The following is an 11,630-nucleotide window of genomic DNA, read 5'->3' as shown; positions in this document are numbered from 1 at the left end:
AGCTGTGTGTATGAAAGTCAAAAGTCACATCCATGTTCAACACATACCCAAAATAAATGATTAATTAAAGCCAAGTGAGTACTTAAAATCAATCATTCTGTTCCGTAATTTAAGGTTTAATTTGCACCAAGTAGTGAAAATAATGGGCTACTAACTACATTCTGCAAGTAATATTAAAGAATGGTGTTAAATTGTTTGGCAAACACTAATGCACATTCAGTGCACACATCTTTTGGGCTCAAATCTCAGTTTGCACGATAGAGACGAACTCACATGACAGCTGAAACAAGCTAAATGGGCACTTCATGTTCACATTTTATGTGAAATCGATAGCACAGTAACAGGAAAATTTCACCCAGGCACGTCATGCATTTCAACCTGTCCTCTCGCATCCACTCGAACTCCTAAAAAAGTGCCATAATAGATTTCAGCTGAACCCTCAGTAGGTCATTCACAGCACATATTCTGCAAGGCACTTTGGATACATGTGAGAGGCATATATACCTATACCTAATATAGTTTTTTTTAAAGAACTAGACACATTGTTTGGTTATCATACCCAGATATTTAAGCTAGGGAAACACCTGAATCTCTATCTTTGATTCAACATCATGTCTGCATACCGCAAGGAAATCTAATACTGCTTAGCGTATGTACTAGTATTTCCAAGTTTGAACACCTTTAAAATAGCCATAGCAGTGAGTTTGCACACAGAATACGATTTAAAATTTCAAAGTTTAGGGGCCTGAGCTTTCGATCCTAGCAGGATCTTTATCAAAGGCAAAGTGACAAGACAACACACAAACATGCATATATATAGTGACATGGACATAAAGGAAAAGGCAATAAGCAAGACAATAGAAGACATAAGTGGTTCCTGGGAACTATCAATTGGGGCAGGAAGTGGGATGTCATGAATGGAGATGAGAGGGATAAGGAAATGAATGAAGACAATGGGCTGAATAGAAAAATGAAAATGTGTGGTAAAAATAAAACTACAAAAACATAATACATGATGATGGAAGTAAAAGGAAATAAAAACTAAAATAATAAAGTGGATGGAAAATATAAATAACAAAATAGGAAGAAAAAAAAAAAATTGGGGGCGGGGGTGGTGGTTGGAATATTATGATAATGAAAACCAAGTTAATCGTTTCCCTCTTGGATGTTGAGACCATGTGGCTGGATGGTACGTAGGCGCTTCATCCAGAATTTCTCCCTGCTGGCACGGACGGTGTCAGGACGGTTACCTAAAGACTCAATCCCCTGAAGGATCATGTCGGAGATAGAGTGGTTGGGGAGGTTAAAGTGATCACCAACAGGGGTGTCAAGCTTCTTGGTGTTGACTGTGGACCGGTGTCCATAAAACCGCTTCTTAAGAATACGATTTAGTGAGAATGTCATAGACCTATCGTTCCATTGTCAAAAAAGGGCATGAGTTGCTGCAAGGTGGGCAGGAAGGGGATGAGATTTCTTATCTGCTCTTACTCGTACATCCCTCGAAAATCCATGATTTGATTATTTATAACCTGGGAGATGCACAATGACTGATTACTTACTATGCTTGTACCTAAACGTGAACTGAGTTTAGAACATTTAATGGTATCTCATTCCATAATCAACATGTAAATCAAATACTTCAGAGTATTCTACGGGTCTTGTTACTTCTATTTTTATGTGATGCATATAATATTTATAATTATACAATGTGCGAAGATGGTAAATTGTGCAAATAAATGCTACTAATGCCACCACACCCCAAAACACAAATACAATCCATGGAATGGACGGACACCACCTTACACACCTACACACCTCTTTTACAGCTCACATTCTACTGAATACATGTTACCACAAATAACCTGTTACAAGTACAAAAAAATAAATTGTAACAGTAATATGTAAACTTTCCTTCCTCAGAACCTTCGCACAAAAATACTTCGATATATGACTGCCTGCGAAGTCTGTATATTTGACATAAAGTTTCTGTCAAAATTGTTATGTTACGTTACCTTGGTCTATTATGTCCATGGATGCCAATGGTGTGCCTTCGGGACAAATGTCCACATGGACTTAATTTTGTAATTGCCTGGCCTACATTTCCTTTATTTTTCTTGAATGATTCTCCCTTTTTAGCTCTTTTTGTCAATGAGTCCTTGGTATTTACATACCAACTACTCTTTGCGTCACTTGAGAGGGCGGCTAGGCAGCATTAAGTTACTGAGAACTCACCTATCATATGTTCACCATATATTATCTTTTTAATACTTTGCTTATGTATGGAATGTGAGAGAAAAAGAAACGTTACGGGCTTAGTATTTATTCAGGCTCTATAATCTTTAAAAACTTTCATCATAATGTTAGCTTATATACCGTAGATTGGATAAGAACACGCGTAATGCAATCAGTGTTCACTATCATAACTATCATGAATTTAGGTTAAAATATGTGTCCCATATCTCAAAAAATGTGACATATCTTTTGCAATTATGCTTATACCAACATACACTTGTGCAATTAAACCCTCGTCGGTGTGTGATACTGATACCGTGTGAGATGTGTAACAAAATATTCACTTTATAACATATCAACACAATATATGCTGAACATAACAGTATTTTTATTCACAGAATCTATGTTTTTTTATTAGTGCACTATGGGGCTTTCGAGTTTTGAGCGTGTAACAATGGTGTTATTGCTGAAAATCAACCCGAATTTAACCCAGTTTTAATGTGAAGAAGGAAAACAATCTTAGCATTTTAAAGGCCCTTTCAGTGATTTCACAGGAACATTAAAAAATATGGAAATTTGTCAGAGTTGCTTAGAAATAAAGAATAAGTCTACAGAATTTCATTAAACCACTTTTCCCTGAATACATCGACAAATTAGTCAAAAACAGAAGTTTTAGAAAGGTTTTCTACTTCAACTCAGATCGACTCGAGAAAATCGAGATTTTCGTACAGTGCGCCACCAATCGACTGGAAAAACTTCCTAGTCCAGTGTTTCTAACACGGGGAAGTAGAGTCTAAATTGATTTAAAACAGACGCTTAATTTTTGTAGTAGAAAACAAAATAAGCAATTAAAGGTCACCGAAGCAAATATGAAAAACAGTTAAAATTGTGTATTTTGTTTAAAATAGTAGCTACTGATGTAATAAGTAGTAGAAACAATACGCAACGCGTGTTGGTACGGTGGAGAGTGAGCTTCTTTCGATCTCGAGTCGGACTTTTTGTACTGTCAGTATCAAAAGTCCAGAATCATGCAAATGCTTTATTTCGTCTAAAATACACGGCTTTCGACCGAACCACTAGCAGGCTATGTTAGCACATCTATGCCAATTACAAAGGTACCAACATCTGAATTTTGATGATTTTTACGATCGTCCGGATTAGCAAATCACTGAATGGGCCTTTAACCATTATACACACAAATTTGGCGCGATTGTATTTGCCAAATACAGGTCCAAATGTTTTCATGTTTACAGATTGCAATAAAGTTCTTTTTTTACCTGATGTTCAGGGAAGCATCTACCGTATCCCAAACCAGGGGCCTTATAGTGAAAATTTATTTGTGAAAGATTCTATTTTTGCTACTATAGATCCTTGCTTTCTTATTGGCCACATTTGATAATGGATTGGCCATTATACATATGCATGTTTCTGAATCCCAATCAAGCATTTTCGATTTTGGTTTTTTTATCTACACATTTATAAAGGATTTTGAGTTCGCATATATGTACTTTGTTAAGGGTTGCAGAATTCAAATTTCAAGTTATGGACTTAGTTTTTCCCATATAGATTGTGCATTGTTACGTACTTGTACTTTGTTACGGAACTTCCTGTTTTTAGCCAGGCTATTTAGCAGTGTATCAACGGGTTACACGTCCTGCGTTTTATTTATGCCAAGCAAAGTAATGGCCCAAGATCGTCGCTCCTTTTGGAAGATATAGGTGACTTTAATTTAAAAGAATTTAACCGCTGGTTGACTGCGGTTTTTGCGTCTCTTCATAGGATCTTACCACTTGACAGTCTTGGATGTTGGTTTGGTAACCTTTCCCTTCTACATTTGTTTTGTACATGAATTTGTCTTCGATGTAAAAGAGTTCCAACCCTTTCTCTCTTTCGTCCGACGGTAGCGCTTAATTCCCTGAAATCAAGTGTGGCTTCCTGAGCCATGCCCGTCGCAATTTTGGCAAAGTTTCTCATTTTGTAGCAGATAGTTAACTGTGGTAGGCCCTATCCATCAGCTTTTCTACGCAATATTTGTCTATGCCCAACTCAGTGCTCCTTCGGATAACTGGGGACAGGGGAGATGTTTGTGGGCGGAAAACATAGGCAGAATAACTTTATTCGCACGCTCAACCTGTTCAATATCTTTACCAATAAAATGGACTAAAGACGCCTTGGTCCAGACATGTTTGATTTTTGCTCAGCTCATCCGCACCGTAAGCTTATGCTGCAACTCTCTGTCCAGGTGTGGGCAGGCTGTCTGTCTCTATCGTTTCCGGTATAAAGTTCTAGTGATACTCGAGGTCTTTTTCTGGATGTTAGATCCAGCGAGTCGGTATCGGACGACGTCATGGTATCATAGGAAATAGGCACACAAGTGATCCAGTCGAGTTTCTCTAGCTCTTTAGGTTTTAAGAGACTGACCACAGATTACTTTCAACAAGAGCCACTTGCAACATCATATAAGAGGAAACCACATGAATAAACAGCTTCCCGTAAACGAAGCTCTGTTTCTACATTACGATGGTTTAAACATGGGGTGAACCAACATGTGTTATTTAATCATACATGGAAATCAAAAGAAAATGTAAAAAGCATAAGGCATTCACCGTGCACGGTTGAATTGAAATGAAATCCTTGACATTTAGGTCTAATTATAACCACTCCAATTGTCATTATTTTCTAGTATTACAGTATGAATTTACTCTATCATACTGCAGTTACTGTCCGTTTTCCTATACACAATACACAGTGCTCTCACCATTGACGCGTGACCCCTACAAATGATGTACGTTGCAAAAATGGGCACTTGCCTAGTTAACATCACTGTGTGAAAAATAACCAGCCAATATGTTAGGTATTCTCCAAACTTCTAGCAAATATATTTCTCTAACATGACCTAAAATTACAGCTAGGTTAGATGTTCAGAAATAGTCGCACTTTTGTAAAATATGAGTGAGGGCAAGGCATAGCTAGCCAACTCCCCGTGTTAATTGAATGGAGATTTGACCGAAAATATTGGTATCGGACTGCTCACTTCTGAAGAATGCCACAAAAAAACGGTACAAGCTACATCTTAACTATTCTCTGGCAATCATCATGATGAGTGTCTTATATAGTATGCCGAAATTGGGTACTGTAGGTGATTGACAAAGGGTCGCACTTTTCTGATAAATAAGTGACAGTGAACATGAAATATCAGCGCCCATAAACCCAAGTTAGTAGCTAGTTAGTGGAGGCCGTCACGGGACTGATTATTGATTATTGAAGTGCCTTATTAAGATACGCACGATTTAGGGCAAGAAAAACAAACCGGGACACTTTTGGAGACATCATCATCATCATCATCATCATCATCATCATCATCATCATCGACATCATCATCATCATCACTTTCTACATTTTTCTAAACAACATAGGGCCTACCGTTTTAATAAGATTTTTTCTTGAAATGCATGTAACTATAATTATTGTTTAGAGCGTGATGAAATAAAACATCACGATTTTCATCACAAAACAAATATAATGCATAAGAAATCGTTTGTTTTAGAGCGTGATGATGAAATAAAACATCACGATTTTCATCCCGAAACAAAGTAATACATAAGAAATCAATTTTTCGTGAGTGATGAAATAAAACATCAAAATTGTCATCACGAAACAAAGTAATACATGAGAAATCGTTTGTTTTAAAGCGTGATGAAATAAAACATCACGATTTTCATCACAAAACAAAGTAATAGACCTACAAAAGAAATACATTTTTCGAGAGTGATTAAATAAAACATCACGATTTTCATCACGGAACAAAGTAATACGTAAGACATCGTTTGTTTGATTGCAATCAACCGCGATAGTTCGTCTCACACACATAACAATGCACTGCGATCAAATAGGTTGATGACAACATTTGATTGAATGGATTGCACTGCGCCATGTTTACGTTCTCCGTTTCAAATCCTTTGTTTGGAGCCAATCAATAATTTCACGTACAGCCTCTATGCAAATTAGAGTTTACACACGCTGCAGCTGGGGTAATCGACCGAAGCTGGTTGCCGTTAGTGATCGAATGCATGAGCTTATTTGCTTTACTGAATCGATTTACTGGATTAATTTCCTGTTAACTGGGTTTAATGCCACAAAGGTCGAATCGCCTTTGCCATGGACCATGACTGCATCATGTTACGTTCAGCAACACTCATCTTATCATTATGTACTCGAGCCTTCCCTGTGATTTCGAAAAACAACAGAACACGGACTCTATCATATTTTGGGTAAAGCATGCCTAGTTTCTGCTCTCCGACATTTATCTTCATAGCACATTGTTTACATCACATGTTTCGGATTGGGGTGTATGTTTCGGATTGGGGTTTTATCAATTTCACTAGGCACCGAGATGCCCTGTGCTTTTATTTTTTTATCATCAAAATCATAAAAAATCACAATCAAGTCAAAAGCAAAGGTAGGCCTAATACAACATATCAATATCATAATAAGATACAAAATGATGCATTACACTTGTAATATATTATACACAAAGCTTATCATGCCTTTTGACAATCCTGTTTCTCTGTTCTTTAATGAAATTAACACAATTATAAAATTAGGGATTTTGTACTGAAATTTGCAAATATAAAGATAATAGCTAAAGATCAAGCGTGCGAATGAGGGTATATAATCTCTTAGTGTGGTAGCTGAAGATCAAGGATGTGAATGAGGATAGTATAATCTCCTAGTGTGGTAGCTGAAGATCAAGGATGTGATTGAGGGTATTATAATCTCTTAGACTTAGTGTAGTAGCTGAAAATCAAGGATGTGAAGAAGGGTATATAATAGGGATGAGGTAGCTGAAGATCAAAGATATGAATGAGGGTATTATAATATCTTAGTTTGGTAGCTGAAGATCAAGGATGTGAATGTGGGTATTATAATCTAGTGTGATAGCTGAGGATCGATCAAGGATGTGGAGGAGGGTATTATAATCTCTTCTTGTATGGTAGCTGAGGATCAAGGATGTGAATGGGGGTATTATAATCTCTTAGTGTGGTAGCTCAGGATTATGGATGTGAAGGAGGGTATTATCTCTTAGTGTAATAGCTGAGGACCAAGGATGTGAATAAGGGTATTATAATCACTTAGTGTGGTAGTTGAAGATGAAAGATGTGAATGATGGCATTATAATCTCTTAGTGTGGTAGCTGAGTATCAAGGATGTGTAGGAGGGTATTTATAATCTCTTAGTGTGGAAGCTGATAATCAATAATGTGAAGGAGGGTATTATAATAATCTCTTAGTATGGTAGCTGAGGATTAAGGATGTGAAGGAGAATATTATAATCTCTTAGTGTGATATCTGAGGATCAAGGATGTGAATAAGGGTATTATAATCACTTACTGTGGTAGCTGAGGATCAAGGATGGAATGATGGCATTATAATCTCTTAGTGTGGTAGCTAAGGAGAATCAAAGATGTGATGGAGGGTATTATATTAGCTGAGGATCAAAGCTTTTCATCGCAATATTTCTCCATGCCTAACTAAATGCGCTTTCAGGTAACCAGGAACAGGGGAGATGTTTGTAGGCATATAGGTATAATAACTTGATTCGCACGCTCAATATCTTTCATGGTCCAGACATGTTTGATTTTGGCTCAGCTCATCCACACCGTAAGCTCAGACACGTGGATTTTCTCTCTTATATTGCAACTCTCTATCCAGGAGTTGGCAGGCTGTCTGTCTCTATCATTTCTGGCGAATTCTTAATTTAGGGATACTCGATGTCTTTTCCTGGATGTTAGATCCAGCGAGTCGGTATTGGACGACGTTATGGTATTATAGGAAATAGGCACATAAGTAATGCAGTCGGGTTTCTTTAGATCTTTAGGTTTGAGAGACTGCCCACAGATTACTTACAGCAAGAGCCACTTGCAACATGTTATACATCTTCGTCAACAGTGATCTAAGAGGAAACCACATGAACAAACGGTTTCCCGCAAACGACCAAGCCCTGTTTCTACAACAATGGTTTAAACATTGTGTTAACCAACATGTGTTATTTATGGAACACGTACATTATCATACATGGAAATCAAAAGAAAATGTAAAAAAGCATAGGTCATTCCCCGTGCGCGGTTGAATTGAAATGAAATCCTTGACATTTAGTTCTAATCATAACCACTGTTTTAGAGAAGGGGTGGCCTTAACCCCTGAAGCAGCAACCCCTCAAATTTGCACTTCTTTTTGTTCAAAATTTGGACCCCTAATTGATCCCCTCCCAATGTAATTTATCCAATACCACACTGGTACTGTCCCTGTATATTATGTAGGGGTGTGTGTGATGATGCATGTTTTGGTATTTATTTCTCCTATTTAATCCTACCATCTGTAAAGATGTTACAAAGGTGTAATAAATAATAGCTGGACTCTATTATACACACTTTCCTATCCACCAGACCCAAAAAGAACGATACAATGAAAGTAATTATTCACCGAAATAAAGCTCATCGTTTTGGAAGTTGGTCGTCGCTTCCTTGAAAAATGATATAATGTTAACTTTCTTGCCACATACAAAAAAACATACTTAGACCTATACAATCTCGCAAAAAATCTGCCTGTATAAAGATTGTATTTCTTCTCTGCTTAAAGTTAAAGTGGGTTCAATTTTCCGTAGTGCACTATTTAAAAAGTGCTGGTATTTTCTGCATATCGCTTTCATTGTTTTGGTACGTACCGGTAAGTGAATTATTTTATTACGCATCTTGCAAGGTTTCTGCATTATAACGAAGTTTAAATTGCACAAAATTATGTTGCTAAGAAAACGCAATTACACAAGATATGTCACATTTGTCGAGATATGGGACATGTTATTTTAACCTAAATTCAAATATTTAGGCTATGATAGTGAAATATAAGCTGCATGTTGTTATCAAATCTATAATTTTAATACTAACTTTATGATAATAATTATGATACTTTTTATGTCTTGAGGCGTTCACGAGAATGATTGAATTTGATCTAGTACTATTAAAGTAGTAGAGGCATGAAGATCCATCTGTGAAACATACTCTTCAATGCAATGCTTCTAAAGTCTGCACAAAAAGTAACTCAGCTGTTATAAATACGCCTATAGATTTAGAACTAATAATTGTTTCCACAATATTTCAACATAACGAGAAGGATGATTTATTTACACGCATTTTGATACCCCATTCGTCAAATGTCGTTCAATATTAATAACACAGTAGTGCTTTTACAGAAAAATACCCGAATTTAAAAGTTGCAGTTTACAGCGATCAATGGTTATAATACAAGCACTGTCAACACGTAAAGCCCGCCATTATCTTCGCGCTTACTTCAAATCAATACAAATAACAGCAACTTTTAAATTGGGGTATTTTTCTTTCAAAACACTGTTGTATTGTCAATATTGAACACAATTGGACAAATTGGGTATCAAAATGCACGTAAATAAATCATCCTTCTTTTTATGTTAAAATAATGTGAAAACAATTACTAGTTCAGAATCTATAGGCGTATTCATAACAGCTGAATTACTCTTTGTGCAGACTTTATTAAAAGACCCTTATACATTTTAAAAGCTCGAATTATGTGTATCATGCAATGCTCGAATTATGTGTTTATCATGCATTTTTTGGCCGCAATTTCAGCTGTAATTTTTCAGTTTTTGAACCTGAGATCGGATTCCTTAGTGGAAAACGATACATTAAAGAAACATTAATTTCTCCTCTTGTAATATTTGCTTATATTCATGATTGTTTGTGAAGATCTGGTGTCGTCTGCTCATTCATTACGGATGTTCTCCAGTCAAAACATGTGCAGGAAATTGTGCTAAAACACTAATAGTGATATCATTTTCAAAAATGTCAAATGTAACACATAGGCCTATACCTTAGATGTAATACAACTCATAACTCATAACTTATTCTTAATCTAATTATATTACACTCTTCAAACAACGTTGTCAAAATTGACCACGTACACTGCAAAAACGTCGGTGTTAAAAGTAACACCGAGGGTGTTGATTTTAACACCGGAGTGGTGTTCTGAGAGGTCCACACTTTTCGGTGTTAATGAAACACTGCTAAGTGTTATTTTGACACTACGAAGTGTTATTTTGACACTGTATCCTGGTGTTAATTTGATCCTTTTTCCGGTGTTAATTTCATATTCAACACCGCTGGGTGTTGCTTTGATCCTTTTGCCTGAATTTCTTATATTCAACACCACTGTGGTGTAAATTTAACACCATTTGCTGTTGATTGAACATATTTAACACTGCGGCGGTGTTCTGAGAGGTCCACACTCTTTGGTGTAGAAGTGACACTGGTACGGGTGTTGAAATTATCATCTTTAATCATTGTTAACATCTTAATCAATGAGCGTGACCCGGGGAGCGTGAATTGTTTTTGTTGTTTTTGTTGGTTTCCACTCAAATAATAGATCACTTAGATCTGCAAAAAAGTCCATGCAGTGCACATTTAAGATTTTATATTAACACCACCGTGGTGTTAATCTAACAATCTAACCCCGTAAATTAACACCAGAAGCTTCAACACCAGCTCGGTGTTGCATATTCAACACCGGAGTTCTTGCAGTGTATAGTTAACAATGCACCTTACCCCTATATTGTGGTCAAATTTGACCACGTTGTTTTACGAGTGTATAGATTATTTGATTTAGATATATCAAATTAATTAACATGTACAATTCATTTAAAATATTTTAAATAATGAAGAAGCCCGAGATATTAATATTTAAATGACGTGTTTGGATTTAATATATCGGGCTTGCATCGTTTATTTCCGATCCTCGCATATATTAATTTGTGTCTCGCATTGTCTTACGCTCTGCTAGGGTGAATCATAAAGGCCGCCCCTTCTTCATTATTTAATATATAATTGGCCGCTGAGACACAATGAGAGAGTTATCATGGGGACTTAAGTTGAGATCGAGATTGCCCGAGTACCGACTGTGAACTCAGTTATTTTAAAACTGGGAAGCATAAGTAAATTGATATTGTATTTACCAATACCCAACTTAGAGAATTTGATGGGAGTGCCACAACTAGAGATATCTCAACTTGATGTGGCAACAATCTTTTCGTTGTGGAATGATTGATTGATGTATATAATTTGGTGACGTATAATTGCTTTTGTGATTCAGTTTGATGTATTTTGACAACGAATGAAGACATCATTGTTCCCAAAGATTTTTAGGAAAAATTCAATAAAATATAAAAAAAATATGTGCCTGACAGAATATATCTGCAAGCAAGAGGGCGTCGACCCCTGGCCGACCTACATCTCAGCAACATTCAGGATATGACATACTTTTGTATCATTTTCGTGATTCATGATATTTCATAAATAGGTCACAATCTTTATT

The sequence above is a fragment of the Amphiura filiformis genome, chromosome 5 (assembly GCF_039555335.1).
Source record: "Amphiura filiformis chromosome 5, Afil_fr2py, whole genome shotgun sequence".
NCBI lineage: Eukaryota > Metazoa > Echinodermata > Ophiuroidea > Amphilepidida > Amphiuridae > Amphiura > Amphiura filiformis.
Note: the sequence above shows the minus strand (reverse complement) of the source record.